Source organism: Molothrus ater, chromosome 14 (assembly GCF_012460135.2).
Source record: "Molothrus ater isolate BHLD 08-10-18 breed brown headed cowbird chromosome 14, BPBGC_Mater_1.1, whole genome shotgun sequence".
Taxonomy (NCBI): Eukaryota; Metazoa; Chordata; class Aves; order Passeriformes; family Icteridae; genus Molothrus; species Molothrus ater.
In genome coordinates, this window is record NC_050491.2 from 2,270,607 (window position 1) to 2,282,643 (window position 12,037).

Sequence of the window (12,037 nt, forward strand, 5' to 3'; positions counted from 1 at the left end):
AATTTACTAGAAAAATAAGAAAACAAAGGAAATAATCACTTTTGTGAGGTGTTTTACCAGAACCTCTTGCACCTGGCTCAGGTTTTCTCTGTAAAGAGTTTTGTTATTTTGCCTTTTACTAAAACTTTTCCAGGTTAGTGTTTCTAACACTACCACAGATGCCATCCTGCTGATTTTATGCTTCTAAGGTAGCTGAGCTATCTTGGGTGTGATAGAGATCTCCAAGAGCTCATGAGACCTGGCTGGAGGTCTCATATATCAGATGCTCACCTTGGGCTGGGCCCTCCACGCTGGGGATGCTCTGGGATGGGTCACAGCCCACAAGGAAGATCCAGGCAGTGCCACCCTGATCCAGCCTCCCAGCAGCACCAGGAGCAGCCCAGGGGAGCAGCGAGCTCTGTCACTTTTCCACCCTCAGAGCTTCCACTGGGTGCAGATGATCTTGTGACAAGATCGATGGATCCTGATATAGCAGCGCTTGAGATAAACACTGCTGCAAAGGGCTCTTGTCAGAGTGTCTGGGGTCAGGGGGGTTTGGAGAGATGGTGCTGAATGAGGGACAATGGAACACCTCCAGCTGCTGGGAGCACTGTGCCACCTTTTGTACAAACACACCCTTTTGGGGTGACACTTAAAGCCATTCTTATTCCCAAGCCTTCTTTCCACAGTCCTCCCAAAAGCTTTTTGGCACCAGCACAGCTGCTGGATGTGTCTGACACAGAGAGCTCCTGTGTCACTGGCCCAGAGTGCTCCTGCAGCCCAGGCAGAGGCATCTCCACCTCAGAGGTGAGCACATCTCCCCAGCTCCAGCATCTCCACCTCAGAGGTGAGCACATCTCCCCAGCTCCAGCATCTCCACCTCAGTGGTGAGCACATCTCCCCAGCTCCAGCATCTCCACCTCAGAGGTGAGCACATCTCCCCAGCTCCAGCATCTCCACCTCTGTAGGTGAGCACATCTCCTCAGCTCCAGCATCTCCACCTCTGTAGGTGAGCACATCTCCTCAGCTCCAGCATCTCCACCTCAGGGGTGAGCACATCTCAGCTCCAGCATCTCCACCTCAGGGGTGAGCACATCTCCCCAGCTCCAGCATCTCCACCTCTGTAGGTGAGCACATCTCCCCAGCTCCAGCATCTCCACCTCAGTGTGAGCACATCTCCTCAGCTCCAGCATCTCCACCTCAGTGTGAGCACATCTCCTCAGCTCCAGCATCTCCACCTCTGTAGGTGAGCACATCTCCTCAGCTCCAGCATCTCCACCTCAGAGGTGAGCACATCTCCTCAGCTCCAGGGAGGGGAGCAGGGGCTCAACTCCTCCCTGCAGCCCCAGTGCTTTGGAGGGATGTGCTCCCAAATCCCAGGCATCATCACCATCCTGCTGTGGACCTGCTGTACCCCGGGGTGTTACAGCAGTTAAACACCTCCAAAACATCACAGCTCCACATCTCCCCACTGCCTCTGGCCAGATCACACATCATCAGCAGGAAAACAATGATCCTGGTGCCTCAAAGCTGCCAGAGCACTGCCCAGCAGGGTAGCATGAGCACAGAGCTCTCATCTCAGAGGGGCTGGTGGCACATGGCACAGAGAGAATCCCAATCCCTGCAAAGCCAAGAGGAGCTGAGGCACACCAGGACATCCTTTGAGCAGGATACACCACTGAGGACACAGATCCATAGACAGACAACAGCTTCTTCAGGGACTTGATTCCCAGAACCACATCAGCTTTAATTTTTACACCGACTTTTAAAAAATCCCCACCCAAACACACCCATAAAATCAGGAATCTTGCCCCACCCTTTGGCCAGGTAAAATCACATGAAAGCTCCAGCTCTGGCTGGCACAGTGGCCAGGATCGGGAAGGGGAGGGAATGTTTATGAAATGGTTTTAACCAATTCAATTTTAAGGCAATTTGTGCACAGCAGCAGAGGCAGCCCTGGCTGCAGCAAACAGGGAGCAGGCTGGATCAATGGCAGGCTGGAGGTGGGGGCAGGAAAGCAGGAGCAGCAGACTGTGGCATTGAGGCTAATGGCTTTGGAGCCATTTATTCCATGAGAAACACAGCTCAGAGCCACACGGGGTCTGTGCTGGGTATGGCAGTGCCTCCCAGGGACAGTCCCCAACTCCAGGGAGGATCAATACCAAACACTCCAGGAAAAGCAGGAAACTTCTGCTCTTACAAGAATAAATAAATGACAGTTAATGGATGCAATCAGGCTGTCTGCAAAAAAATTCTGCTGAAAAAGCCCCCACCCAGCAAAAGCTCCATTGCTGTGCCAGCATTGCTCCAGGGACAGCCACTCCTCACAGCCACACCCTGGCCCTGCCACCTCACCCCAAACAAAACCCTGCAGCCAGAAATAGGATGGGCTCTTCATTTTCTGCACTAGCAAGGAAACACCCATGGAAAAATCTCCAACCCCTTCCCCAGCTTGGTCCTCAGCAGCCAAACTTCACCTGGAGACACCATTTCCCTCTCCCCCGTGGCCTCCATCCATGCTGGGGATGAGAATTCAAGGAGTGGACAGTGAGAGCTGGCTTGGGGCTAGAACAAAGGGAAATGGCTTTCTGGACCCTGGTTTTGACAAATGAGGGGAGGAACTGCCCCTGATGGCTCCGTGTGCCCTGCAATGCAGGATCAGCAGCTCTGGATCTCTGCACCAGCAGAGTTTGCTGGGAACTGCTCCTGATGGTGTTTGCAGCCCAAGGATAATGTGCTGCTCTTTCCACATCCCACTATCTCCATGCCCAAGCACATATGGTCTGGCTAAATAAGAAGCCTTGGAAAGGCTGTCAACAAGACTAGAGGAAGGTGGGCATCTGTGCAGAAACATATGCATGTCCCAGCACTGCACTGTGAGCACGGAGAGGATGCCCCGAATGCCACAAAAACCTGCCTGGGTCCAGCAGAACTGGACCAGGGACACTGTGGCTGCCACTTCCCTGTGTGCTGAGGGACTGCAAACCCCTCATTCTGCTTCCAAGAAAGCTCCTGCCAGGAAATCTGAGATGTTCTGGTCCAGCATTTCAGGGCATTGCTGCTCCAGCCCTCGTTTATAGACTCACTGATGTGTTTGCTTCAAAGTCTTGTGTGTTTGCTTTATATTCATCTGTAAAAATCTCCCCCATGGTACTAAAGGCAGTGGAATAATCTACTATTTCAACCCGCATTCCTCAGAGAATTCTGCAGTTAAAAAAAAATAAAAAAAGAAAAAAAAAAAGAAAAAGGGGAAAAAAACCTGGTTGAATTTGATTAAACCTTTGGAATCTCTCCAATATTTCCAGTTATTCCATCTGTAGAAACACTCTACTGGCACTTGGCACATTCAGAGCTTTAACTGCCTTCTAAATCAGCAGCAGTTCTGCCTAACAATTTGGCATTTGCACAGTGCCTTGTAAATCACCCACCTTACATCTCTGGGTACGAGCACCAAACCCTCCAAAAAGCCCATTACTGCCTCAGAGAAATTCTTCAGGAAGAAAATACCTTCTTATGGGCTTGTCTCCTGACAAAAAGAGGGGGGCACTGGCATGCAGTGGGCACGGTATTGACACCAGGGCTCCTGGTGTTACTATGGCACTGAAATGAAACCCAATGCAGCCAGCTGGTTGCTGCACTGCTATTAGAGCTTCTTCTCTGTTTCTGACCTTTCTAGAACTCTCCAAAATGCATTAATCTGTACCAAATCCAGCCAGGATCTAAGCTTGATGCAGGGTCAAGGTGTTGGTGTCCTGGTCCTCCCAGCGGGCACCATGGAGAGAACGATTACGATTCCATCAGCCAGGATTTGTTTGGTTGTTTTGTTTGGGTTTCTGGTTTTTTGGGGTTGTTTTTTTGGAAGTCAGGAACCAGGCTTGGAAGGGCTGCAGCTCCAAATCAAGCCACAAAGCAGCAGGAAAGCACTCAGCAATATCAGCAGCGATTTGTGCATTTCTTGCAAACAAAGAGCAGAGAAGGTCGGCGTTGTTACCTCCCTGCTTCCACCTCTTTTGTCTTCCCAAATCGTTGGAGGCTAAAAACCTCCCCTTCCCAAACTGCCCCTGGCTTCAAGCTCTCCTGAAAATGCTATCCCCTTATCTTTACTCACACCTGACCCTTTTTTATGCCTCCCCATCAACAAAGTGTAAGAAAATCATCAATTTAAGCAGTACGCTCACGCCTTGCCCCTCATGTTGCTTTGTGTGGGTCCTTCCCAGCATGGATTTGGGCTCTGAAGTGTACGGGGGGAGATAAAAAAACAAAGAAGAAGAGGACAAGGTAAAAAAGAAAAGAAACACATGGAGTTAACTCCCCTCCTCCTGCCCTTTGCTTCCAAAATCTCACTGACTGTCACACGTGCTGTGACCCTGCAGCATCAGAAACCCCGAGGGTCACCTGAGGACTTGGAGATGGTCACTGGGCCATGCAGGGTGACCACTTGGAATGTGCCAGCAGGACAGAGTTCAGGGCTTTGTGATTAAAAAGGATTGCCCACCACAGTCAGGGCTGGGAGGGAATTTCTGACTTGTTCTGCAGGTGCAGATCCAACATGCAGAGTTGAAACGCTCTGGGCCTGTCCCACTATGAGAGGCAGTGACTCCAACTGATTTACTCATTAATATTCTTCAGGAATTAGTGACTTAATTAATGTCTCCCATGCTAACATTTAAAAAAATGCATTTTGTCCATCCTTTTGTATCCTTTGCTCTAGCCCTGCTTGGTGTCTTTCTTCTCTTAACCCCAAGGAGGAATAATTTCCCTCTTTGGCTGCACTAAGACACCTGCAGCAGTGAGCACCCACAGTGTCCTTCACCCATTTTTAATCAGTTCATCAGGCAGAGCAAGGTCCCATCCTACATCTACCTACCACAGGATCCTGGGCCACATCCATAAGCTTGGGGTTTGGGTTCCCCAGTAAACAACTTAACCCAGTAAACAGCTTAACCCAGTAAACAGCTTAACCCCTCTGCAAGGAGCTGGTGGGGACAGTGTGTGACCAGGAGACCCAAGGATGCTGCTCCCCCATTGTGCCCCTCCTGCCCCCAGCACTGCCCTGGCACGAGGGGCAGGAGAAAGGATCCTCACCAGCAGGTTTGGAGAAGCAGAGCTGAGCTCAGTTAAATGCTCCCCACCAGGGCTGGGAGAGCAGCAGATTTGTGGCCACTCAGCTCTGCAGCCACTGTGCACACGATGAAAATATCTGTTCCCTCCCAGCCAAAAACCCTAAAAATAATAACTAAGCAGAGCTGTGCCTGCAGCCAGCGATGCATACGAGATGATGGCCTTCTCAACACGAGAGCAAAAGGGCAAATGAATCACATTACACTCCATGAATAAAACCAGAGCCTCAATGCACAGAGACTTAATGATTCCATTCTGGATGCACGAGAGAGTCTGGCCTCGTTTGCAGAGGTGCTGAGCATTCCCAAGCCCCCCTCAGCTCCTGGGGACAGGCAGGACTCTGAGCTCTCCTGAGACCCATCCACTCTGAGGAAATCCCCCCACTGGCAAGGGAGGCTTTCCCTGGGATCTGTGAAATGAGAAGCTCTCAGCAGCTGGCCTGGGCTAAAGACCTCCTATCTTGACTTGCTGCACCTGAATCCATCCCTGGGCAGGTGGGATTAGGGGCTGCAGCTCTGTTTGAACTGCGCTTTCATTCCATGCAAAGGGAGGAGGAACAAGCCCTGCCCACGATGGTGCCCCTGGAGCAGAGAGAATCCAGGATGACCCCAGGATGTTCCCACTGGCACCAGGAGGCAACCACGGCGTTTTCCCAGCCCACCTTGGCACATTCCCTGGGCACAAGTGAAGGGCACAGTGGGCAGCTGTGCTCACTGTGCCTGAGGAGGCCCCTGAAATGGAGAAAAGAGCATTTCCAAATGACCTCCTCAGGCAGGAGCTCATGGAGCTGCTACAGAAAAGCACATCATGGAGAGATGGCAGAATCAAACCAAACCCCACTGTCAGGGCATTCCTGGGAAGGGGCTTCTGCACAGCACAGCACCCAGGCAGAGTGGGAATCACCTGCACTGGGATCCTGCTGGGGTGCTGAACATGCCACCACCCCTCCCTGGGCTTTCTGGGCTCCCCATGGCATTTAAACCCAATCCTTGCTGTTCTCTTCTAAACACCCCCCTGCAAGGGTGGGCTTTCCCACAGCAGCTCCAGTGTCACACCCCTGTCACATCCAGCACACAGGCAGTGCAGGCAGGGTGAGCTGCACCCCAGCCTGGCACCAGCCTCCTGGGAGGGACTGAAAATCCTCCATACCTTCACTATTTTCCTACATCTGCTTGGAAAATAGAGCCCAGGACAACCTCTTCCAAACATCAGTCCTCTGGCAAACAAAAGGAAGTCAAAGGCAAACTATTTATTGCCAAACCCTCTTCCTTCGTTGTAAAATACTGCTTAATTTTATCCCTCAGGCATCTATTATCTCATAGCCCATATTATTTTTCCAGCTATTGCTGCTTAATTTTCCCCATCCAGAAAGTCCGTGCAGACAGCAGCCAATTTCCGTCTTGGCAGAATTGTTTAGGAGAAACAAGCAGCTGTTTCACTGGGGTCCTAAAGAATTGATGGGGAATCAATGCTCCTCCTTTCTTTGGCCACAAGAAACCTTGGAGGAAAGTCACAAGTCCTGTGCCACCAGCATTGTCACCCTGCCAGGGGACACTTTGTGATCAGAGGAGGAGCTGAGGGCATCCACCAGACCCTTCATTTACAGCCCCACCCTGAGGTGGAAATAAAGGTGAGCATAAATCCTTTTTTTTTAATAATAAAAGCTTAAAACAGAAAGTAAAACCTGTGGCTAATGGAATTTGCCTGGACTGCTTCTGTTTCCCATTTCTGATAGAATTTGTTTTACCTCTTGTTGGTTTGGTGGGGTTTTTTTAGCAGCAAAGCTTCTGTGGGAGCTCAAAGTATTCCAAAAATGCCAACACTGGTAAACACAGGACATTCTCCAGGCACAAAGCCCATAACCCTTATTTTATGGAGACTTTGGAAAAGTGATTACCAGCATCAGTTGGCACAGGAGGGACCAGCACACACCTGACAGGGGTGGAGGTTTGCAGGAGAGCCCCCAGGAAACCATCTCTGCTTCCAGACTAGCCTGGGGCAGGTAAAGGATGGCAAACAAGCTTAGAAACTCTCACCAAGTAATGATGATTGAGGCAATTAAGAAATATATAAAATGGTGAAATACTGTAAAGGCACACAAGGAATGAGCAAGTTACCTGCAAAATCTGTGAATGCCCAGGTGTGTCTGTGTGGGTGAGATGGACAGGGCCAGGGACCCCTCTGTATTCACAGCAGCATTCTCCATGCAGGGGTGTGCCATAGAAACATGGGAGATCCTGGGCTTGAAGGGACTAACAGGATCATTGAATCCAAGTCCTGCACAGGACACAATCCCATCCTGTCCCTTGGAGTGGCATCCCAACCCTCCCGCAGCTCTGGCAGCCTTGGCACCATTCCCTGGGGAGCCTGGGCACTGCCAGCACCCTCTGGGGGCAGAACCTTTCCCTAAAATCCAACCTAACCCTGCCCTGGCCCAGCTCCAGCCCCTCCCTGGGCCCTGTCCCTGGGCCAGGCATGTATTTCAGCCTAATTCCAATCTGGGTTGAACATTTGCTGAAGCACTGCTGACACCCTTTTCCCCAGACACAGCTATTTATGGTAGTGTTGGGATTCTGGGTGCTTGTGGAGTTGACTTTTTGTGACACAAAGCACCTGCACATCCAAGGGTTCCCTTGGATTGAGAGAGCAGGAAGGGATTTGTGATAATGGAGGGAATGGGAAAACATTTCTTAGGGACCATGGAAGAGCCTCAATGGGCTCAGCACATGGACACAGGACAGAGCATCCCCCCCATCCTCCTTCCTTTTAACACTTTATTGCTGCTCCTGAAAAATGGGATTTTCCTTTCCTCTCCTGGCTTTAGATGTTCAGATAGAAAAGAAGCTCCCAAGGCAATGGGAAGCATCAGGGCTTTGCTCCAGCCTTGTCCAGTGGGAGTTCCCAGAGCAAACAGGAACTGCAAGGCAAGGCTGGATGGCAGTGAGTCAGGGAGGCAGAGAGGCGTGAAAACAGGATGGATGGGAAGGCAATAAACCCACAGTATTTCACTGAGGGACTCAGCTCCTGCATCACCTCCATCCATCAGCACCAGCAGGGCCAGCCAGGGCTCTGCTCACACCAGTGGCACTGGCACAGGAGGGGCTGTGGCCACGTGGGAGCATCACCAAGCCAAGGGCTGAGGCCACCCAACATCCACCCCCTCCAGCAGCTCAGATCCCCCTCCAGAACAACAGGGAAAACACTCCAGCTTTTATCTGTACATGAGAGAAAAGGGATGGGGCAAATCCCACACCCAGGGAAAGGAGCAATCCAGGAAAGGCCCTGCTGGTGGATGCAGGATTGAAACAGGGACTCTGTCCAGGAAGGATGAAAGGGGCTCTGGGTCTGACCTGCTTCAGGAAGAGGAACCTGAGGAATATGTTTAAAAAGGAAAGTTGTTCCCTGCAAAAATCTGGGAAACAATTCAAAGAGTCAAATCAGAAAAAGGTCACCCTCAAAACTCCCAGTGTCCCTCATCCCCCATTTCTCATGGAAGCACAAAGTAGGGCAGCTTCTTTTTGGGACCAAGATGGGAAACCTCTCCTCTCTCTTTATCTACAAAGAAATCACAAAAAGATCACCAGGAAACAGAGGATGGGAACCACCTCAGTGCTTTATCTTCTGGAGCTCCAGTCCATTTCAGAAAGAGTCACTTCTTTTTCAGAAGGATTTTAACAGGTTCCTGCACCTCCTGCCATCACTGCCCATCTCTTGCTCCAGAGATCCAGCCACAATTCCAGAGCAAAAATCGCCATGCACGAGCTTTGCCTGCCCACCAGGCTCATGGCATTGATTCCACAGAGAGCTGGCACCTCCCAAAACAGAGGTTTTTGTTTTCTCCCAACCTTCCAGCCTCCTCAGCTGGTTGGTCCAGCTGACCCACAGCTGGGAGCACCCACCCAGGCTCTGAGTAAATCCCACCACTCTCTCCCCAAAAAGAAGCAAATTCCCTGTTAGAACTGCAGCAAACTCAGGCAATCAGCAAGAAGAAAGCTTTATAAAGAGATATAACCCAGGATTTCTGTGTTGAAACACACGCCACAGATGGTGGAGCAGACGAGGATTAATTCATGAATCATATTTCTTAAACGATACAATCTCTCTTTTCACTTCCATACTTTCCCTTTTTGACTCAGAAGCAGGGATTTAAGATGCCCTTCCCAGATATGAATTTTGCATGAACAAACATTGCAGGGGTAAAAAAAAAAAACCAACAAAACCTACAAACCCACAACAGCAATAAACCAGAAAACCCAGATGTTTAAAGAAAAGTTCTCCAATGTAAGTGAAGGCACATCCTGTCCATCTACACAAGAACATGTGTGGAAATACAATATATGCAAGCACAGAGCTGGGAATGGGGTGGGGAAACGAGCTCCCCACCATTTGGAGCTCACTAATGCTTCAGCCAGGGTTCTGGATTGCACCAAAGCTGATTTTCTATCTCCTCCTATCTCATCCCCACCCTCGCAGCAAAAGGAAAGCCTGGAGGCAAACATTTCCAGGAGAGGCCTCCTGGCTCTGCCAGTCAGTCTGTGCCTCCTCCAGCCCCCATCAACGCTTCCCTTCGGAAAATCCCAGCGCAGGCACGGCCAGCTCGCTCTCCAGGAAAAGCTCCCGGAGCTCAGGGGCTGCAGAGAGCAGCAGCAAGGCAAAACATCCTGCCCCACAGGAGCACACAGCTCACCACCCCAGCTGAGAGGGGTTTGAAGTGGGGAAGAGAGAAGGAAATGACACAAGAGCTCTTCAACAGCGGGAGACTCCGATATCCCGGCTCCCTCCCGGCTGGGGAGCTCCTTCAGACCAGCCACAGCCATGCCAGCCTGAGCAGAGCCTCTGCTTCCCCCCGGGCAGGAGCAGAACCAGCACCAGCACCCCAAACTGCCCCTCCTGGGCACTTCCTCACCTTGCTTTGATCAGCAAAGCAGCATTTCAGTCATTTTTTTCCACTTTGCACACAGAGCAGCTGTGTGTGTGCTTAACAGCTTCTTTACACAGTCTTGCACTTCCTATTGTAGCTTTACACACAGAATAAGAGTGAAAAAAAAATCACTTACCCTTCAATTATTTCAACCTTTCCCTGCTCTGTGCGTGACGTGGGCTTCTCTTTTGGTTACTATTTCCAGATTTGGTCTTTGGGTAGGTGAATGGAAGAGGAGAATGACAGGAGTTGTATTTGATGACGATGGAGACTGTAAAATAAAGAGAAGCATTTTCAGCACAGAGCAGTCCTCCCCTATACATACAGATCAGATTATATTAAATTAAATTAGTGACACCTACATAAATGCTTCCTACTGTTTTTATGCACACATACAAATATCACAACTGTCAAGGAGAATGCGGCTGTCAGTGATACAGCAGGGGGGAAAAAAGAGCAATTTCTAAAATGGAAGGGGAAAAAAGGAAATCTAGGCTAACAACCAGCATTTGAGCAGCAGCAAAGGGGTCTGCAGGAGGGCCAGGAGGCAGCTGGAACTGCCACGGGAGCACTGGAAAGGGCTGGAGCAGAGGACAGCATGGAAGGAGCACGGGTAGAGAAACTGCAACAACAACCCTGACAAAATGCTCCTCTGCTTCCCAAAATACCACATCAGCTTGTGAGGAAGGGAGGAAGGAGCCGAGAGAGAGCTTCAGGAAACACAATTCCCCCATCCCCTGCAACCATGGAAGGACTCCTAGCACGGGAAGGAATTAATAACGTGGTCATCGTAGCAGCAAGCACCCCCCTAAAAACCAGATTAATCTCCCACCATCTGCTTTAATAGCAGAATTTCTGCTAAGTGGTTTTCCCCTACACAGCCCCACATATCCATGTAAACAGACAAACAAACCATTTGGCTTCCTGCAGTCCCGGGGAACGCAGCTGCTCCGAGCAGGGCTCGCTGCCTTTGAGACGGTGCCAGGGCTGAATTCCTGCCATCCCATCTACTCCCACACCTCTGCCCACACCCTGCTCCTCTGCAGCCTCCCTAAGGCTTGGGGTACCCCCAGATCACTGCCCATTGAACAGGCAGCTGGGATCCCTAAAATGTCCTTTGATTGTAGCTGAGGAGAACAAGGGAGGTGAGGAATCAGAGGAATGGACTTCCATGCTATTATTTTCCTCGTGGCATCTCTCCCATCCTCTGTATGCAACTGGCACCTCCAGCACCACGAGTCCCAGCCCAAACACTGAAAACACCTCAAAAAAAAGCATATTTACAAAATCACCTGGAAGATGCCACGGCAGGCAGTGGAAAAAACCAACCCCCCGAGTCAAGGAGATTGTCTGCTTGGTTGGAAAAACACAAAGGTCACCGCAAGAAGTATATAAAAATACATGCTAACATTGAAGAGGTATAAACATAACACTAAATAACGCTTTTTATACCCAGCTCAGCATTTAACACTTGCCCAGAGGCCTTTGATAAATCCCAGGTGCCTGAACAAAGCAAGGAAGCTTTTTCATTGCTATTTAGCAAAACAGGGAAAGTAAAGCACAAGAGAATAAAACTGTTCAAGACATCAAGGACCAAGTCAGAAAGAAACAGCCAGGTCTCCACATCCAGCTCTTCCATAGCCAAATGCCCTGCCAGGCTGCTGGATGGAAATAGAAATACTATTGTTAGCCCCAAGCCATGCAGACTCATTAACATTTATTTTAGTGCTATAAAATATATTTTTAAATACTTGAAGCAATAATCTGGAGGAAGTGCTAAAAGCTAGGAGCATATTTTCAATATGTCCCAGCTTTTCCAGGGAGATTTGAGACCTCCTGGAAAGACAGCGACCATCTCAGAGGCTGTGGGAGCATGAGGGCACCTCCAGCCACCCAGCAGATGCAATTCCCTGCCCTTGATTCTGCTCCCAGATTGTTCAGTGAGAGGGAAGTCTAAAAATGTCATTGATTTTAATTACTTGTGGACAGCAGAATCCCCAAAGGATCGTTTCCCAC

At 50.0% G+C, this 12,037-nt stretch overlaps 1 protein-coding gene across 2 annotated transcripts in view; it reads right to left on the reverse strand.

Annotated features, from left to right (window-relative positions):
• Positions 1–12,037, reverse strand: part of NEXMIF (neurite extension and migration factor) — a 176,016-nt gene that overhangs the window by 46,752 nt on the left and 117,227 nt on the right. For both annotated transcript variants that reach the window (XM_036401991.2, XM_054516338.1), the window contains exon 2: positions 10,158–10,292. The gene's annotated coding sequence lies outside the window, so the exon portion shown is untranslated. The remainder of the gene's footprint in view (positions 1–10,157; positions 10,293–12,037) is intronic.